Source organism: Echiichthys vipera, assembly GCF_963691815.1.
Source record: "Echiichthys vipera genome assembly, chromosome: Y".
Classification (NCBI taxonomy): domain Eukaryota; kingdom Metazoa; phylum Chordata; class Actinopteri; order Perciformes; family Trachinidae; genus Echiichthys; species Echiichthys vipera.
In genome coordinates this window covers 14,485,356-14,506,784 of record NC_139849.1, presented here as the reverse complement: position 1 = coordinate 14,506,784, position 21,429 = coordinate 14,485,356, and positions in this window count along the sequence as shown.

Sequence of the window (21,429 nt, the reverse complement as noted above, 5' to 3'; positions counted from 1 at the left end):
CCACTCCAAACGTCCAGTTGGACGAGTCAAACACATGAGAAGCAAATGTGTTATCCCTTACGACAGAAGAAGAACAAAGTCTGGCTTCATTACCCAAAGAATTATGGTCTGAAGGTCCATCTGATGTAGGATTAATGAAAGGCGTCCCACCAGTAGTAATTAAAGGAAAAACAGAATATAGGCCGAAAGTTAAACAATATCCCTTAAAACCTGATGCAGAAGAAGGCATTGAGCCTGTAATTGAAGATCTAAAGAAAGCAGGAATTATAATTCCGTGCCCAGATTCACCCTGTAATACACCTATTTTTCCTGTCCGAAAAGCTGCGCCATCAATTTCTTGGCGCATGATACAGGACTTAAGAGCAATTGATGCTGCAGTGCAACAAAGGGCACCAAATGTCCCCAATCCACACACATTGCTTAATTCTATGGATCCTAATGCAAAGTATTTCTCGGTCATAGACCCAAGCAATGCGTTCTGGTCGATTCCAATACATAAAGATAGCCAACATTGGTTCGCATTTACGTTTAAGAATAAACGATATACATTCACAAGACTAGCACAAGGCTATTGCGAAAGTCCCACAATTTTCGCTGAAGCAATTGCCAATTGTCTAGCAGACTTCAACCCCCCTAGAGGGAGCCAAATCCTCTCATATGTAGATGATATCATAATTAACTCCACAACAAAAGAGGATTGTAAAGAAGACACGTTAGCTTTACTCAAATTTCTTGCTAAAACTGGCAACAAAGTAAGTAAAAGTAAATTACAATTGTGGAAAGAAGAAGTAAAATACCTAGGTCACACGTTGACCCAAAATGGCAAAACAGTAAATCAAGAAAGAAAAACAGCCATTTTGTCTGCACCAAGACCAATAACAAAAAGACACATGATGTCCTTTTTAGGACTTTGCAACTACTGCAGAGCGTGGGTAATGGATTACGCAGAAGTAACAAGACCTCTGCTTGATCTCATTTACTCTACACCTATGGCACTAACAGAAAAAATAATTTGGACAGAAACGGCAGAAAAAGCATTTTGTAACATAAAACAAATGCTGGCAGGAACAACGGCACTTGCCTTACCTAACTATGATAAACATTTTATCCAAACTGTAGACTGTAAAAATGGATTTATGACGTCAGTGTTATTACAAATACATGGGCAAAAACACAAACCCTTAGCCTACTATTCAACGCAACTGGACCCAGTGGCTAGAGCATCCCCGCCCTGTGTTCAGGCTGTGATCGCAGCAGCAATGGCTGTACAGGCCTCTGCGGAAGTAGTATTATTTCACCCAATAACACTACAAGTGCCACATGCAGTAGCAGCACTGTTATTACAAACAAAAATGACCTTTTTATCACCTGCCAGACATCTGTCATGCATGACTACACTTTTGTCGCAACCACATCTGAATATAGAAAGAAGTACAACACTAAATCCAGCCACGCTGATACCAGTATCAACGGATGGCACTATACATGATTGTCTGCATGAAACACAGTTAGTGTACAAACAACGTCCTGATTTATTAGACACACCTTTGACACATGGCCATATAGTATTTGTTGATGGTTCTGCACGTAAGAATGCACAAGGACAAAATTGTGTAGGCTACGCTGTAACAACTGTAGATAAATGCCTAAAAACAGGAAAATTACCATCTAATTTATCGGCACAGGCCGCTGAAATAGTAGCATTAACTGAAGCATGTAAATTATTTCAAAATAAGGATGTAACAATTTACACAGATAGCCAATTTGCATATGGCGCAGTACATCTATTCTGCCAACAGTGGAAACTTAGAGGTTTTAAAACGTCAACAGGAAAACCAATAACACATGACAAGTTATTACAAGAACTTTTAAAAGCTATAATGTTACCTAAATCTATTGCAGTGTGCAAGTGTGATGCCCACACTAGAAGAAAAGATATGGTTTCAATCGGCAATGCAATGGCAGACAAAGAAGCTAAATTAGCCGCACATCCTGTCTTGCATGTTTCAACATCTCAAAATACACCAGTGACGTGTGACATATTACGACAAAGACAACAACAAGCACCACAAATGGAGAAATCAATGTGGCAGAAAAAAGGAGCTACAAAAATAAATGATATTTATATTGGACCCGATGGTAAACCCTGGTTACCTCGATCGCTGTTCAAATGGGCTTCAATAATGAGCCATGGGCGTTGCCATGCCTCAAACGGGGGGATGATAGACTTAGTGAACAGCTACTATACTACTTATGGGTTTAATACATATTCAAAAAAATTTTGTAATCACTGTTTAACATGCATTAAACATAACTCACAAGGACAACAACGTCCAAAACGAGGTGCATTTCCAAAACCAGAATATCCTTTTGAAGAAATACATATGGATTTCATTAAACTAAACAAAAGCAAAGGTGTAGAATACTGTTTAGTTATAATAGATGCCTTTTCCAAATGGGTAGAAATGTTTCCATGTGCTAACCCTGATGCAATCACAGTAGCAAAAGCTATATGTAAAAGAATTGTCCCAACCTTTGGGATACCAAAAAGAATACCATCAGATAATGGCTCACATTTTGTAAACGACACAATAAATAAAATAGGAAAAAAAACTAAAGATAGACTTAAAATACAATAGTGCTTATCACCCGGCCTCAGCTGGACTTGTTGAGAGGTTCAATGGCACAATTAAAAATAAGCTAACCAAATGCATGAACGAAACTGGAAGACCATGGCCTGAATGTGTTGATTTAGTACAACTAAGTTTACACATTATGCCTACAGGCGGATGTAAATTGACTCCTTTTGAAACACTGTATGGTAGACCATATTATTTACCTGACTGACATTTAAAAATAAAAGACGAGCCTGACTCTGAGAAGACATTGGCAGACTATATGAGACAGGCGCTGAGCCATAGAAAATGTAAAGAAACCAATAATCTGCCTGATTTTCCTATATGCCCCCAGGAGGACAAAACTGTGACGCCTGGTGACCACGTGTTCGTGAAAGTGATAAAGCGGAAGTGCTGGTCCAGTCCAAGGTGGGAGGGGCCATTCCAAGTCATTCTCTCCACGCCCACTGCTGTGAAGATCGCTGAGAGGTCCAGCTGGATACATCTCTCACATTGCAAAGTGAGGACACTTAGTGATCTCGTTCCAACCGCTGAGTAGGGGAAGTCTGACTACAAAGGGGTTTGGAAACGCCTAGGTCCATTCGTCTCAACGTCAGTGAAGAAATCAACGATCCTTTCAGGTTAGTGGAACGAGAGCATAAGTGTGAAACCATGTCAAAATACCAGAAAAGATGGCTGGCCTCCTGGACTGCAGGTGCAACGATGGTCGCCCCGTGGATGTGGACAACACCTCAAGACCCGAAGGATGAAGAAATGGTTCCAATGGTAAAAACTGTGATTGATGACTGTGATGATTAATTTCTTCTCCGTAACAGTACTGGTATGACGAGGTCTGTAAATCTCAGATTACGTAGGAAATGTTATCAAGACAGCGAGCAGGGTCATTGTAAGACTTTGATATACTGTAGTGATTACCTTATTCTCACAGCAGAAGGTACTTGGTCACTTCCGGTTCTCACTAAATCAATGACGACATGCAAACACTTGTTCCGTAATCATAGCATATGGACACCTATTGTTGAGCCATGTACACTCCGCATACGACATCCTAGAGGTGATTATTATCGTAACCTCATTGGCGGGAAAGGGCATGGCTTACTGGAGGGGCCTGGTGTGAGATTCTGCTGAAGTTCTGACACCCATAACTGTGATTCTCCTCCTATGCTGTGTATTCATCACGTGCATCGTGCCTTGTCTCCAATCCCTGATGTCCAAGATGATAAGCAGAACCACGGCTGAGGCTCTGTTATATCAGCAGGAGAGCTTGGCCCTGATAACTGCACATGCACATAACGAAGGATCCACCACAGCAGACACACACTTATACTGTGATGGCTGTGAGGAGTGTGCACTGGCTGACATAAAATATATTGTCTAAACTGATTACCTCTGAGTGTAAAGAAATGTTGTTTTCGAACCTGACGACTGTACTGAAAGCTCTGCCAAGAGAATGGTATGTGTCTGATATGAGAATGAATAATAACAATTCTGATAAACAGGAGGGAAATGTTAAAGAAATGTATAAAATATTATCAGAAATGTTCTTTTCATGCATATAATACTAAGTGTTCTTTTAGAGTGTTTGTTGCAAAGTATGTGCCTGCAGGTCTAAACCAATTATATTTCCTACATCTGGGGAAAGTTTTGATAACGTGTTCCCTCCCTAGAAGAGAACTGTGGGAGCAAAAGCAACTGTGACCTTGTAGACATTCTTGTGTGGAAAATAGTATCTGTACGTAAGAAAGTAATTATTATTCATGTACTTATGATTATGCATGTGAAACTTCAATAAAAGGACACGAGGGAGAATGGAGCCTTTGGAGAGGTTTGTGAGGACCGGACCTGTGCGTGGGATTACCTCCGCTCTCCCCGTGTCAGATACGTTAAAGGTGTCTCTTGTTTCTGATCTGATGAAGTCTCCAATGTGTTGTCCTGTCTGACAACTGAAAGAAGTGACGGTGTTGCGTTTGTCAAAGCAACAGAAATATTTTGACATTTGTGTTGTCCTGTCTGACAACTGAAAGAAGTGACGGTGTTGCGTTTGTCAAAGCAACAGAAATATTTTGACATCATGTTATGTTCTGTGCGTGAGCTATCACGGTGATTGTCTCCAAATCATGTGTAAGTAAGTTAGTTCAGTTTGACGTTTAAGTTACAACTCAGTTGGGAATGCCACCAAGGTCGTATGTTAACTATCAATAAGGCGCTAAGGTTAGCGCACATGCTAACACGCTTTTTATTTATGCTATCTTGACAAAGAAATGCTACCTTATGTGATTTTGTGTATTTCCGTCAGTATTAGGACATCTGTTAACTATTTATTTTGGTAATAAACAGGTGAAAATGCACTGTAAGAACTTAGAGAGCGCATTTTGATACTCAAATACAGAGCCCTGATAGTTTTAATTAGTGTTAGTGTACTCTTAACTTTTGTAGGCACACATTTAATTTCTCTTTTTATTCTTTTGATTATTTACTATACATTTTGCTAAATTTGTATTTTTAGTGGCAATAAGTAACATTTATGGAAGTGCAACTAATCCTGCTTCATTTTTTTTATAATAAAAAAAACTCTCTTCATATATCACAAATCCAGCGGTTCTTTTAAGAGCCATTTTCTTAATCCTTCTCCCTGTTACACTAATTTAATTTTCTGAGCTTTTGCTTTGTCATTTTGTCTCTTTGTCTTTACTTTGACTGTAGCCTTTGTTTGGTCTTCTGTTTGTTAGTTTCTTCTCTCTCTCTCTCTCTCTCTCTCTCTCTTTCTCTCTCTCTCTCTCTCTCTCTCATCTAAAATGGCATCTGGAAAAGAAAAGAAAACAGAAAGGGACTAAAGTTTCCAGAGTTACCTTGAGGAAGAGGGACAAGAATGGGAACATTATAGCTCAACACTTTAGGAAGAATCGATCTGGTCAGTAAAATATAATACAGTTCTACTGTTAATCACAAGTTGGTCAGCAGTAATGTTTCTTGCATTATGTTTTGTGTTTATAGTTAAACCGTGTGGCTAGGAAGCCCCCAGAAGTGGAGGAGTTGCTGACAGATGACATTCGTCAAGATGTCCTAAGTCTTGGTACACATATTGACATCTGATAGCTTAAATAGCTTAAAGACGACCTTTATGTTTCCATTTAAAAATGTGAAATTTAGGCAACTGACTTAAGTAGTGGCCGTGATTTTTTTTTATGCACGTGCAGTAACAATGCCATTATGGAAATGACTTTTCTGTCTTTAAATACACTGTCCTTTACATCAATTTTTGTGTTTTATTATTTTAGATCATCATCTTCAGAGACTAAAGTGGAGCAGACACCCACAATATCAGCATGGACAAGAAAACAGTTAATGTCTGAAAAAGAATTCAGAGCTGCAATGCCAGAGCTCTTGAATTCGAAATTGGGCGCAGAGACTGTAACTCCACATTGCTGTCAGCAATGTAAAACAGCTGATGCTGGTTGGTGTGTAGTCAGAAAAGGGTAGGCTTGACACGGTACCAGATTGTAAAATTTTTCTGAATTTTGATATTTGCTGGGGGGTTTTGTGTGTGTGGATATTTTTTTTACAGGCAGAGCAGAGATGATAACTGTGCTTGCCATGGGATGGAACAACAGGAGGGCAGAGAGTCTGCACAAGACCCTGGCAAAAAGATTTTTCAAAGTAAGAAGTCTTTACTGCAAGTTAACATTTGTCATTTCATGGTTACTTTCTGTGGGCTTGAATACTGGCATCACAGGTTAAAGGAGTGACAACTTTGTCCAGCTCATGTCCTGTGACTGGTGTGGTGTGGAGGCATGGCAGAGCCATATGCTGGTTGGCTGCTGGCTTGCTGGATCGCTGTGTTTTTGTGCTGCATTGGCTACAAAAAATGAGCAGAACAATGGGCTTATGGTCCACTGACTCACTGCTACTGAGTTTAACAGTCCCTTCTCCTCACACCTTCCTCTGAAGAACATCCTCCCAACTAGCTGTGGCACACTTGACGGCCCCACTGACGTGTGTTGTCATCATGACAACTCACAAAAATCACCATTAAGTGTTTTTGACATCAAATGACTGCAGCAAACAACTCAATGTCCTTTCTATCCAATTAGCATTCTTATATACGTATTGCATTCTTTCACCATAAAATAGCCTTTGTTATAACAAGGAAATAATTGTTTCATGAGGCACATAGTCTCTTTTGAGGACATACCTTTAAGAATATCCTCATCAATTTGTGCTTGAATGTTTTGCATGTTGTCATTTAGGTTTTTCAATCATGATTAGAGATACACTCACTGATATTGTCCCCTTTTTTTAAAATAACATTTTTTCTGATACTATGAAATATTTTTGGTGTATTACATTCCACTAGATAGTTGTCCTACATCTTAAGCCCTTGTCACACATGCACTGCAAACCTGAAACTATCTGAACATTTCCTGGTACAGCTGTGTGTGTACACAAATATCGGATTCAGTCGGACCAGGCATCAAATGGAGTTTACCCTCCCAGCTTAATAGTGCAAAGACTGGGTGACTCCAGAGTGTGCACATGTGTGAATACAGCTGCACGCTCCCCTTGCCTAAACCAAACTAAGTAGTTACATTAAGTGTGAACACATCTAAGTGTGTGCTGCACGTGTGAAAGAGAAACTCGGGACTATCTCCGGACCTGATTCTCTGACATTATTCTGGGTTCAAATGTGAAAACATCTTTATTCTATTATCTCTAATGCCCTATGTTAACATACCTTTTTACGGATCACACCATGACTTATCTATGTTTTTTGTTTTTTTTAAACATTCTAAATGGACTAAACAGAGAGCAGAAATCGAAGGAGCTAATCTTGAGAGTCTCAAGCAGGAGCTCAACGTCTCTCTGGAGGACACGGAGGAATGGGTGTGTGACGTCCAGCAGTGGGCAGCCACTGGTATGTGTTATGGTACATTTCGCTATATGTTTTACAATACTATTTTTTTATGGTCAATTTTGCTTGTTTCTGTTTTTCAAAAGAGACATGTAGCTCATAGTAGTAGTACTTGGGAGCTGGCCAGGTAAATTCCACTTGATGTCCAGTCTGACTGGATCAAGTATTTGTGTTTTCACATACTGATTGTCTAGATCATTTTATGTTTGCAGTGTATATGTCAAAGGGGCTTAAGTGTTTTACTTTTGTCCCATCTGTTCTCTTTTTCAAAACAGTGGTGAGTCTTCGCCTGAAGAGGCGACCTTTTGACCAGGTTATGCTGGTCAGGCCTATGGAAGAGGAAAAAGTTATAATTGTGAAGGAGATGACCCAGCATTGCCAGTACCTGAGAAAGGCCTTGGACAAAGTATACAGCCTCCTTCGTCACACTCAAGAGAATATCACGAAACATAGTATGGTATGTAGTAGTACAGTCTCAGAGCTGGGCAGACAATCTGCATTTTAATGTTCATAAAGAGCTGCCTTATTTTCTATCTGATTATTGTTATTTATTTTTTTTACATTTTATTTTAGCACCTCCCAGAGAGCTGAGAGAAGAGGGATACAGGGGGCTGCTCTGTTGTCTGCTGCACAAGCTGCACATTCTGCAGCAGAAACTGAGCGCAGTCACCAGCACTTACGCCCATTTTGACACTGAACCCTCCTTTTTCATGTTGGAGGAAGACAATGAGGACGTTGAAGAGGACAGTGACCAGGAGGACAACAGCACTCCAGATATTTCAGAGGAAGAAATGTAAAGCCTTTGAGGCTGGGATTCAGTTGTGGACATAAGGCCGCAGGCCGTGTGCCTTTTACATATTCACAGCTGTGATGATGTTCAGCACAGCATCACTCCCTCTCGTGTGATATTGCTTTTATACATCCTTTCTACAAAGCACCAGACTGGAACTGGACTGTGGCTTAGCAACACATAACCATTTGTCAGTGCAATAGCTTGATACTTTGTGTAAGCTGGAAACTAACTGTTGTATAAAGTTTACATAACAGGTGACGAAAGATGTGCTCAGTTTTGGTCAGAGTGCTGTTCTTGTTACTCGTGGAAGTTCAGTAAATGGCTGCATTTATATAGTGCCTAGTGCTGGGCAGTGTGACCAATTATTTGTTTCAATATTTTAAAGGTTCTGTAAGTTTTACAGTATATCACAGTGGGATGTGTTTTATTTTGCATGAGAGTGGCATATTCTAATGCGAGTACATGAATATAAAAACATAGCGTTTTGAAATGTAACATTATTCGTGTCACAAATTGTTGTGCCATGGTGTTCTGGTTCATCCAGTATACCGGTGGCTCATTCAAACATTACTGTTATTACAAACGAGGTATTTTCATACATCTAACATGTCTGGAGATAATCTTTAAAAATATTGTATTTTGTATGAAATAACAATGTAGACATGAAGAATTAAGCCTCACAAATAAATGTCTTATCTACAGCTTTGTCTAGTGAATGTTTATGATATATTATTTATGAGTTATTACAAAGCGAACAAATAGTTGGAATCCACGATGCATCGTTTTCTATTGTTGCTATGGTGGTTGCCACGCACGCTGCGGAAGCCGGAAGTGGCTATAGAGACGGAGCCAGTCCGCTGCATGCAAACCCTAATTTACTTAAAACTAATAAATAGTGTTCAAACACCTAGCATCTGAACTGTTTCTTAACATAAAGACCATATATATGAAGAGAAAACGGGAGTTAGGCTATATTCAATATTTAAAGTATAGGGCACATTATTTACTACCCTTTTTGCAAACCAGAAAACTGCATACCTATTTCAAGAATACATCTTTACTTTTTGTTGACATAGATCATCTTTATGTAATCTCAATACTAATCCAGCTGTTCTAGATATATGATATATGTAATATATATATATATATATATATATATATATATATATATATTTATTTTTTTTGTGAACCCATTTATTTACAAACCGGAAGAACTACAGAAAACTACAACTATGGCAGATAGCAGTACTTAGCGTTATTGCGCGGCTCATTGGAGTTGTAGTTCTTTAATTAAGGTTGTATTTTTCATAGAATTGGAAGTTGTAAATGTTGAAATGAGAATACATTGAGGAGTTTAAGGGCATAGTTAACACATTGATGTAATCAGATTTTTAAAATCAAATTATTTCATAGGTGAAAATTAATTTGACCCATAATTGACAAAACCCAAAATTGTTGATTGTACTCATGTTATAGCTGGGGTCAAGAGCTCTCTATAACAGTTGGTCCCATTTCTGTATTTCTATTTATTGCAGAATTATAAGCCCTCAAACAGGCCCTGATGTCAAGGTTCAAAGTTCATTATTTCAAAACCGGAGCCATGTAGAATATTAATACTAACATATTATTACTCCCCAGGCCGAGACCTTTCCAATGATGTATTTGGTTTAGCTCTACAGCAAAGTTTGAATTTTTTCATGTCATGGACTCAGCTCATCCAAACCCTACATCCAGACAGGACTTTGAAGGCTCTACACATAAAAGTTTGTTTGTTTCTTTTATTCTTTGTTTGTTTCTTTGTTGACTGACATGAGTCACCTTCATATATCACAATATTCACTGTGTATATGTTATTATTAGCCAATGCAAGCATTAAGAATGATGTTTTATGTATGACGCACAAATGCCGCACGCGCGCGCGCGCGCGCACACACACACACACACACACACAGACTCACTCACTCACTCACTCACTCACTCACACACACACACACACACACACACACACACACACACACACACACACACACACACAGTGCTTTATTTGATGATGTAGATCAAATATCCTCAGCAACATATTATTACATATATAGATTATATGATTATCAAACCTGTGACAAGCTTCAGCTGCTTGATAACGAACACATCATTAGAATCAGGTGTGTTGGACCAGGGAGAAACTTAAACATGCAGGACAGTGGCTCTCCAGAACTGAAATTTGGGGAAGTTAACAAGGACCAAGGCTGTTGCCTAGCACGGGAATTACATTCAAATGTCTATAGCCTGTTATCTATTATTTAGTATTTACCTTTTATTTATTTTTTGGTCTTTTTCCTTTTAATATGTCAATATGATAATAAAAACCCATTCTGATTGAGGAAGACACATACGAAATACGATTTTATTTTAAATATAATCAGCCATATATTCTTAAAAATATAATATTAAACTATATTAATGAGCCACTTCATATTTTACAATCACTGGCTATAAAATGTCTCATCAACAGAGCTAGTGACGCTGACCGGCGGCATTTTGAGTTGGAATGCAGCCCATCCACGGCGGACAGCTCATAATAGTATTCGAACACACCACGCTGAGCGGCGGAATTTGAGTTGGAATGCAGCCCATCCACGGCGGACAGCTCATAATAGTATTCGAACACACCACTTCCGCCTTTAACACAAGCCAAACAAGCGCAACGGTGGCTGGGGGTAAAAACGTAGCCTTCCGTTATCCAAAACTGACAAAATAAAACTATATTTCTCAGATCCGAAAGAAATAATTATAATCGATGGCCATTGCATTAACCCATCGTATTGTGAAGTTATTAAGGACTCTTTATCAGGAGATTGTTGAAAAAAAATGCTTCCGGGAGGCGGGTCCTCGGTTCTCCAATGGGACTGCAGGATGATTTAAAACCCATGTCAAGTCATAAATGTATTCAAAAACAAAAGCCCAATTATTTACTTAGTAAAGGACAACAATTATGAGTCTAAGCTAAGTGATTCTACCATAAAAACGTTATCCCTCTCTGGCATCTTCTTACCTTATCCTTATGGGTGTTATTACACTGGCCAAGAATGAGCATTTCAGATGAATCGATAAGGTGCCTGTAGATCATGGTGATTGTGAATACATTCAAAAGTTTATTTTTAGCTGTGTGAACAGGATGTACTCTTCCTTATGTCTGGGTATTGTCTTCAGCGTACAAATACATAATACATAGAAAGAAACCCAGGGGATGGAAAAATATTTCTGCTTTAAGAAAAGGTGAGGGAATAAGCCAAAAAATAATTGTTTTACATCCACCTTTTTTCAGTAAATCATTCTATTTCTCATGTTTTTAAGATGGTGACTGAACACTAAATTTGCCAACAGTAAAAATAACACAAAATGTTTTGTTTTTTTTGGGAAACTGCAACTACTACAATTCGCTCTTTAAAGGTTCTGAACGATCATAGAAATCAAGTGTATATGAAGGAACACAGCCAGTAACTGGTATATGTGTTTTAAAAACATTTATTTTTGCAAAACATTTTCTTTCGGCTCCCAGGAGTTTTTCCATTTGTCCCCACTGTAAGACAGAAACACAGCAAGAAGTATTACTGTCAAATTGTTCATCATTTTTGAGAATATAACTGACACTGTACTATTTACAATGAGACATGGATTATACAGGTATGCATGCATTCTTTTTTGAAAATGAGCGTTTCAATATCATATTTAGACAGTGTATAAGAAAACTCCCCAACGTCTGTGTGAAAGGTATGGAGAAGGAATGGGGGCAACAGAACTGTTACACCCCTGAGCTGGCATTGGAGGTAGTCACAGAGACGCAACAGCACAGAGTCGACGTCTGTGTAAATGGGAAATTTGTATGGGGGAAAAAAAATTGTAAATTTAGGTTTAATTTGACTAAAGAATGTATTGCCAGTATGAAACTTTTTTTCTTCATGTTTTTGGCCAAGTTAAATCTTGCAGTTTTGTGCCGTTTTATGAGGAATGTTTTTTTCTTAGATTGCATTAGACACCAGGCCAAAACTGAGAGAATTGTGGCGTTCACTTTTATAAGGTGATACAATTTTGAATCATTTCACATTATAGTGATATTGCACAGGGGGTTTCTTGATTATGTTATATACTGTGAATTTATTTCAAGTCCAATGCACAATACTGCCCAAAACATTTGACTGCTATGTGACTTGCTTGACCCTCAGACTTTGCTGACCCTTATTAAACTGCAGTTAAAGTTGAAGACATTTTACTATTTTTATTAGTGGATTTTCCTCATCTACAGTAAAATAAACTTAAGAACATACACACCATCCAGCAGTGGCGAACCGTGAGCACTACAGCTGGGCCTTCACCTCACCGCCGAGAAGAAAAAAAATCATCGCGGAAAAAAGCAACAGTACAACGAATTAAAAGGGTTTAAAAAGTGCAAATTTAATTAACGATGACAAGGATGTAAACAAATAGACCATAACGTCAATAACATTCTCCGCAACAAGAAACATTCTCAACATTAACTTCGGAAAATCTGGAAATATAAAAGGTCACCCAGAATGTCACCCCGTGACGCTGCGGACACAGAGGCTCATTTCACCACCTTGGACAGCGCTATGAAATCACGGCGCATGACAAATCATTCACACATAAATTCATTAGCATTATCAATCTACAATACAATTTCAAAAGTTACACAAAGCTTGTAATACAAAGACTATTTTTTAAAGTTGCAATGAAGTGCAAATGCCTCTCCATGCGCAATTACGCATAGCGCAATGAATACCAATGTCAAATAAATTGAAGTCACAATTTTTACTACTATACCTCCTTAATTCTCCACAGGGAAAGGGACAGACAAGTGAACATGAAGAGAATAAAAACCCTCTGAAAAATCCAACCACACACTTATGATACGTTTGATACATTGATTGATTGCTTGATTGATTGATTGATTGATTGATCACATACTGAATTCAAGGCAATTTGCGCTGGGACATCCTCCGCAATAAATACAAATTCCCAAATGTCCACTTGGCCAGTAATCTTAATCCCTTGAAATAATAATCAAGGTTTATTATAACAGAGGCCTACCTTAAATAAACACGAAGTCCATTCGTCGGTCTCTCTTTGTGAAGTGGGCGATGGCGGCGTCATAAAGTTTGTCCTTTGATTTGAGCTCCAAAAGAAGTCCTTTCTCTATGGACATCAGTGCCAAAGCTCCCAGGCGGTCCTGTCCAGTACTATTCCTAGCGTGCGTCTTGATGCGCTTCAGAGCCGAGAAAGACCGCTCCACGGAGGAGGTGGACACGGGGATGGTCAGCACCAGGCAGGTGAGGTGATACAGCTGCGGCATGCTCTCAGTCAGCTCTTTAAGTCAGAAAGTGCAGCAGGTCTGCTGGGCTCCTTGCCTCAAAGTTTGCCATGTTGTACATGACCGTCAGTTCAGTCTTGAGCCTGGGGAGGTCAAAATGCAGCCCGTAGCTTTCCGTGAGGCTCTGGAACTCAGAGCTGGGGAAGTTTTCTCTGTGTGAGGTAAACTTCTTGGGGTCCAGAAGGGCAAGGAACATGAGTTTTTCATGATCCTTGAACCTGTTCCTCAGCTGAGTGAGGATGTTGTCCAGGATTTCACTGTGCAGCCGCTGATACGCTGCGCGCACATCTCCGACTCTCCGTGCCCTGCGCCCGCTGGGAACCCCGACTTCGCGCACAGTGTCCTCATAGATGGAGTCAAATTTTGCCTTTTCTCTCTCTGTGGTGCTGCAAAAGTCCTTGATGCTGGACAAACAGAACTGCATGTCACACTCCTTATTCTGCAAGATCCCAAAGAGCACGTCGGAGTAGGCAAACACGGAGTTGAATGTGGCGAGGAGAAAGCAGAACTCGAAGTCCGTCAGCAGTGCAGTGTATCCATCAGCGCTGTGTACAGCATCAGCATCAAAATCATTGTGGTTGTCAACAATGAATTCAAAGAGCTCCAAGAGTTCTTCTCTCCGCTCATACACAGTGCAAACCAAACGTGATGAGAAGTTCCACCGTGTTGGAGTCACTCTGGGCAGTCTTCGCTGGCATATTTCATCCAGGAGTTTCGTGCGTTTGGCTGACCTTGTAAAGAAGGCTGCGAGGCCACTTAGGTGGGAGAAAAAAATGTTGCACTCTTTGATTTTGGCAGCACTTTGAGACATGACGAGGTTCAGAGAGTGCGCATAACAGTTAACAAAGAGAGCTTGTGGAATTTTTTCCTTTATTTTAGCTTGCACCCCATTCAGTCCAGAGGCCATGACTGCAGCTCCATCGTAACACTGGGCAATTACTTTATTGGTGCAGGCACAGTCCTCCAGAAACTCCAAAACTTGACGAGCTATGGCCTCTGCACGCTTATCACCACTGACATCACCAAACTGGAAAAAGCGCTCCTTGACACCACCGTCAGTGGTGTAACGCAAGACATATGACATCTAAGCAGAGTTACTTACGTCAGTTGTCTCGTCTACCATAACAGAGACAAAAGGCGTGTTCCTCACCTCCTCCCTCATTGCTTCGGTCATTACATCTGCCACCGATTGAATCAGGTCATTCTGAATTTTGCTGGAGGTGCCGATGAAAACAGTGGCCGAATCCAGATTACAGCGCAGAGGGCTGTCATACCCCGCCAAAAACTCCAGAAGCTCCAAGTAGTTCCCCTTGTTTTCAGAATCTTTACTCTCATCATGTCCTCGAAATGCCAGCTCTTGCTTTCCAAGAAATGTGACGACATTGATGAGACGTTTCAGGATTTCTCTGTTCTGCCTGACCTTGTTGTTGTGGGCCGTTGTATGATTCCGGCGCTGCTCATCTAGCTGAAGATCAATTCTTGTGTCCCCAAAAGTTTTCAAATTGACCATCGCTTGCAGGTGTGCCGCAGAATCTTGATGTCGATGGGCTGACTTTGTCAGATTTGTAAGGCTGACAAATCCGCCGCTGACCCAGGTGGATGACTTGTCAGTTGTAAAAAGTAAACAACTCCAGCAGTACAGCCTGTTTGTTTCCTTACAGCCAGTCATCCATGGATACCGCTGATAATTTTCCGTCTTGAAATGCCTTTCCACTTTCTTAACCTTTTCTTTTAATTCCAGCTCTGGAGTTGGTCTTCCGTTTTTTATTATTGCTATCAAGCTAGCCACAACGTCACTCTCGTATTCCGCCATTTAAATCAACCGCTCTCACCACTCTGCATAGATTCGCTGCTTGGACTTCATGAAGGCCTTCGATCTTTCGTTTAATTCCCGCCCTCTTGAAATCAAACTGTGATTGGTCGATTTGCCCGTCACTCACCACACCAAAACATATAGCTTGGCCTTCCCCGGGATTCGTGAAGTCCTAACCAATGAATGAGCCAGCTAACCTGGCCTTAATAGAGACAGACGATTATGATTGGATAACAGGTTTTCAGGACATGAACTTGACAGAAAGCTTAATTTTAGAACAAAGATAAGAGAAAATGTATTAATATATTGTATTAAATTAAATGCGATAGAAATAAAAAAAATATATATTTTTTTTTATTGAACACTTCATTATTATTATTATTAAATTTATTATTATTTCTTATTTATTTAGGCCTTCTCTGAAGGCGTAGAAGGCCCTGAAGGTTCCCCACTGCCATCCAGAGCAAGGCAGCCACTGCACCAACACCTCGGCACGGTCCTTAAAAAAGAAAGAAAGATATAAGGAACAATAAGTGTGTGACACTTGATTAGAGCACTAAACAGTTTGCTGTACAAACTGAACATGTCAGTACCAAATGAAAGAGACATAATACCACTATGGAATCAATCAAGATTCATTATTCCGCATCAAATTGTGGAAGGACACAGTTAAAGACTGATGGGTAACCAGGTCTGCATTTTCATCCTAAGCCATGTTAACAAAGAAAAAAAGACTTTGCTTTGCTATATGCAGAAATATGTTGCAAAGGCAGTATTTCAAAGGCGTCTTGAAAATATAGCATGCACTGTGTACATTACCGCTAAGAAGACTTTCATAAATCCTCTTAATTGTAATAAGGGCATTCCTGGCATCTTCTGTGTCCATTTCCCATGGACAGACACACTCGGCTGTAAACCCATCTGGAGCTCTGCTGGCAAGGAGGATGGGATGTCGATTGTGGAGTGAAGAATTAAAAATCAATGTGTTAGTGTGTGTATTAGTAATAATTCAATTAATAATCACGTGTTAGTGTGTGTATTAGTAATGATTAATAAGAGTGTGATAATCAATGATTGAAGAATTAATAATCATATGTTAGCGAGTTTATTAGTAATGATTAATAAGAATGTGATAAGTGTGATTATTAGGTATGATCATTTAAAGTGTGATAGTGATTATTAGTCCAAGCTCAAACTTTTCTGTTTCCAAAAGCACACAAACTTTGGACTCAATCTTTTTCTGCTTTCTCCAAAAGCACAGGAACAGTAAGTCGGTCAAGGTCACAAAGACAATGAACTAGCCATGTTGCAAATATGCACCTGGCAAAGTTAGTTGAGATTAGGGAAATTGCTGTACGTGTTGTGCTTTCTTCACAGATAAAGAAGAAGACTCCTGCTCTACAGAGGCTACTCCTACGCACAGGGAGGAAGATGGAGGCTGGAGCAACTGCTACTTCTGAAATACACATATGCACGCACAAGCAGACACATAACCACGCCTTTGTAACAAGTTTATATGCTGGAGTAGTTAGACTAGATATCAGAACTTCTTGCCTCTGATCACGGGTACTGTGTGCTCACAGTTACTCTAGATAGAGAATAGAACATTTCTCCAGACGTCTGTATCATCCGATGTTCTCCTGCTAATAAATGCCTGCTGGCGCACTAAACTACCAACGACTCTGCTGACTCCAGAAAGCCTCCTGTAGAATTTGAATTACGCAATATATACTCTGCTAGGTCCTTTTGATTGGTGTGAAATTCTGAAAAGTATTGTGTAAAATTCCTACAGAGAAACTTGGTGACCCCGACGTGATTCTGACAAGGAGGCTCAGGTAAAAGGAGCTGCAGAGGTTGGACCGGTGACCACGCGGAGTCACTGGGAATCTCCTGGGGCCGACTGAACTTCTCCACAAGGGCCCATCACTGACAAAAGGTAAGCAGTCACCTATTCTTCTTAAGAAGTGAAGACTGTGATTCGGCCTTAAAATCTAAATTGGTGGAGAATGTCAGTATGTTTCCTAGAGGTTAATTTGATCCAAATTTAGCCGGGGGACTGACGATTGAAAAAAGGCCTGTTAAACTGATTTGGAATCAGTATAAGTAAAAGGTAAAGGAGTGTTGGGATCATAAATCCCGACAGGTCCTAGGCGCATAAACGGTGCTCAGTAAGACGTTCAGGGAACGCAGAAAGGCCGGAGGCTGTAGAGACCCTCGAATATACATTAGGCATTAAGGACTAAAAGCGCCACAGGGGGATAGCCCCTAGGTGAGCCTAGAAAGCCACCATAGGTCTGGGACCTAAAGGTTCTGGGAACCAAAGAAAAAAAATGTAGGTCTGGGACCTAAAGGTTCTGGGAACCAAAGTATAAGAAATACTTAAAAGTTGTGTTTGTTTGTGGGATTGTTGTATGGGAGGTTTCGAGGATAATAGAGAACACAAACAGATAAAAGTGTGAGTAGGTTTCTGTGGTGGTGGATACACCCAGTCTGTAGCCGCTGATGGTGAAACACTGTCAGTAGAAGCTTGTTGCAGACATCACAGAAAAGCCTGACGATTAAACTCACCACTGGTCTTCTCTTATCTGGGGGTACATAAATAACGGGGCTGTGACACTCGGCTTTTGGTCATTAAAAGTAGTGATTTATATCGTCTCACTCCGCTCTATCACGGTAGAGTAGAAGCTTGAGTGAGGGGAGGATCACTGGGGACTAGATCCACTGACCGGATAACGAGTGTGTGTGAATAAAGAATAAATAAATACCTGTGAATAGTACTTTAACAGCTGAAATAACTATGACAGGCCCTGTAGCGTCCCGGCTGATTGATGGTCGGACTCTTTAACTGATGGTTCACAAGTGTTTATTTTTGGGCAAAATAGATGATACCGTTGCTCCATTAAATCTTTTGACACCTTGAAGACTCTGAACACACCGTGAACACAACGTGAACAATAAGAGTAAGAGCTATGGAATGAAACAAAAATAATATGTAATAAATAAATAAATAATACCATCTATATAATATCATGTTCAACAATATCAAAATAGTGTGTTTTTAACCTTTTACAGAAAATGAATTGTCATTTACAATCATGAAATATACTTTAAACCTATTTTATCTTAATTACAAACTCAGAATAGAGTGCAATAAACAAACATATTTAACTTAAAAAATGATATTATAACAGTTATTATATCAGTTTGCAGCTTTAACTTCCAAAGATTGTTAATGCACAAAAATAATGCTGTATTTATTAAAAACTAGCAAGCAGTGTAATGAAATAATTGTCTCCTTCAGAAAGACAGATGCTCTGAATCGCTCCAAAACAGCGTTACTGATTAAATTAAAAGCTTAAAATAGACTTGTATAAAACGATGCAAAGCAACACAAGGACATCCCGTTTTGATAACGCATTAAGCACCACATGAAACAAAATGATGACAAACCTTGTGCCTTTATCCACCAGGTGCTTAACAAACTTGTCGGTTTACATTTCCTTAAGTTTTTGCACTCTTGATAGACCCGTTTGCAAGACATTTAAAAACTGTAAAGTTGTTCTTTTTTTCTCTTTTCCGGTTACACTCTATCAAAATAAAAGCACAAGCCTAAAAACAGGAAGTAACGGTAAAAAATAAACACATTTTAAGAGATTTCTCATGAAAATGCAACTACACATTTTGGGAATATGATGTGCTATATTAAAGGTAATTTACAGGCCCAGGATTAGGTTGGGATGAATACTGGCAGCGAGTAGTAGGACGGGTGAAGCGAGCCAGAGAATATGGTAAAATATGTATGTATATGTATGTAATATATGGTTCAGTTAGAGGAGGAGTTAGAGGAGGACAGAGCACGTGAAGAAGTAGTGGGAAACAGAAATAATGGTCTGAGTAGGTTGTGGCATAAGAGAAAGAAGGAGGAGAAGGAGTAGGAGAAGAGAGAGGAGCGAAGAGCAGATTTGCATATGGCCGGACTGGCAGCTGAGGTAGACAGAAGAGGAGAGACAGTGGGAGGAGGAAAAACAGTAGGAGAAGGAGAGACAGCGTCAGAGAGGAGCGCAAGATGAGGAAAGGAGGGTGCATGAGAAAGGAGGGGCTTTCGGAGAGACAGTATGAGAAAAAAAAGTATGAAAGGGAACATGGGAAGTCAGGAATACTAGGAGAAGAGTTAGAGGGAGAAATAGAGGGAGCAGCAACACACACGACAGCGACACAAAGCAGGAAAACCCAAACCTGAGACTGACTTAACTGACTCAGACCACTCTGACTATGACTGTAGAAGCCAGAAAAGCGACAAACACGGGAGAAAGAGACAGGGATTTAAAAACAAACACGTAAATCTAAAAAATCAGTATGATGAGTTCTGGCTCAGAGGGGGAGGAAGAGGAGATACTATGGTCAGAATGCGGAAGCAGAGGACCAGGAACTAAGACTAGGGACAGGACCACCGATATATATAAACTACCACCAGTTAGTGACGGAGCTGGAACATGGTGACAGAAATTAGCTGGTCTAACCGTAGGCACAGAGCTCACCATGAATGAATGAATGAATGAATTTTATTTTTGGTTCTACATTAGATGTTAAATAAAATGACATAATATTTTGACAGTTTCAACCAAAGAAAGGATTTGGCTGAAGCAACTTGCTTTTATTAGCCAACCCTAACATCACAGTTCTGACTTATTTACTTATGATTAAACATATATTTGATTAAAAGTATATTTACTCATACCTAAATAAATGAAATCATTTACTTACTTTATATACATTTAAACATATTATACATATAAACACACACACATACTCACAAAGCAAAAATCAAAATCTGCAAAATCAAAATTCATATTTGCTTAAATAAGGTTTTACTTTTTTCTCATTTCCATGTATTCAATAATCAAAATGAACAACATTTCCCTTTTTTATTTATTATTCATTTTTCTCTTTTCCAATTATAACATTTATACAGATGCATTAATTATTTCAAATTTCAAGGTCTTTTTAAATATCGGCCGTGTTGTAATTACTTTCAGTTTATCATTAAGGTCATTCCACATTTTTACACCAATAACGGACGCGGACGCGCATCTTTGTCTAATGTTAGTTCTTGCTTTTCTTGTTTCAAATCGAAGCAGTCCTCTTAAATTATAGCAATTGTTTCTTAATTTAATTAAAGATTGAATAACTGAAGAAATATTTTTTACAGCTCTGAATAAGATTTCAAGTATTTTTAGCTTGACTATATCCGTAAATTTAAAATATTAGATTTTATGAAAAGCTCCTTAGTAGAGTCACGGTATCCCATCATAGGTGATGTGAGAGGATTAAGATTCAAGATTCAAGAAGCTTTATTTATCCTGAGGGAAAATATTTTGCAACAGTTTCAAAACAAAGATGGGAAAAGATCAGAGTAACAACAAGCATAGAAACATAATCAGATAAAATAAAGCTAACGTAAAATAAATCAAACAATAACTAAATGTGACAGAGTGCAACGGACATAGTGGTTAAACGTAGATATATACAATAAACAACAATACGCACTGTGCAGTTTAGCAGCATATGAAATAAAATAAGTACAAACTAAATAAGTGGTAAAGAGCGATAAGTGATAACAGTGTTAAAAATGTAGCAGCATTTCCTACAGAACTCAGAATTAATTGGACAGAAATACGGATTAGGGACAACAGACCAATTAGATTTAGATGCAGGAAAGACTGGCAGGAAAGGTCAGGAACAAACCCAGGGTCAGATCCACTGCAGGGATCAATGTTTAAAGCTGCACTTATGAAAGGAACAGATAAGGAAGTGCAGGCAAAGATGGAGGATGACCCCAGAGCAGACACAGATCCATTACACATATGGATGAGGACACTTCAACATCACATGCGT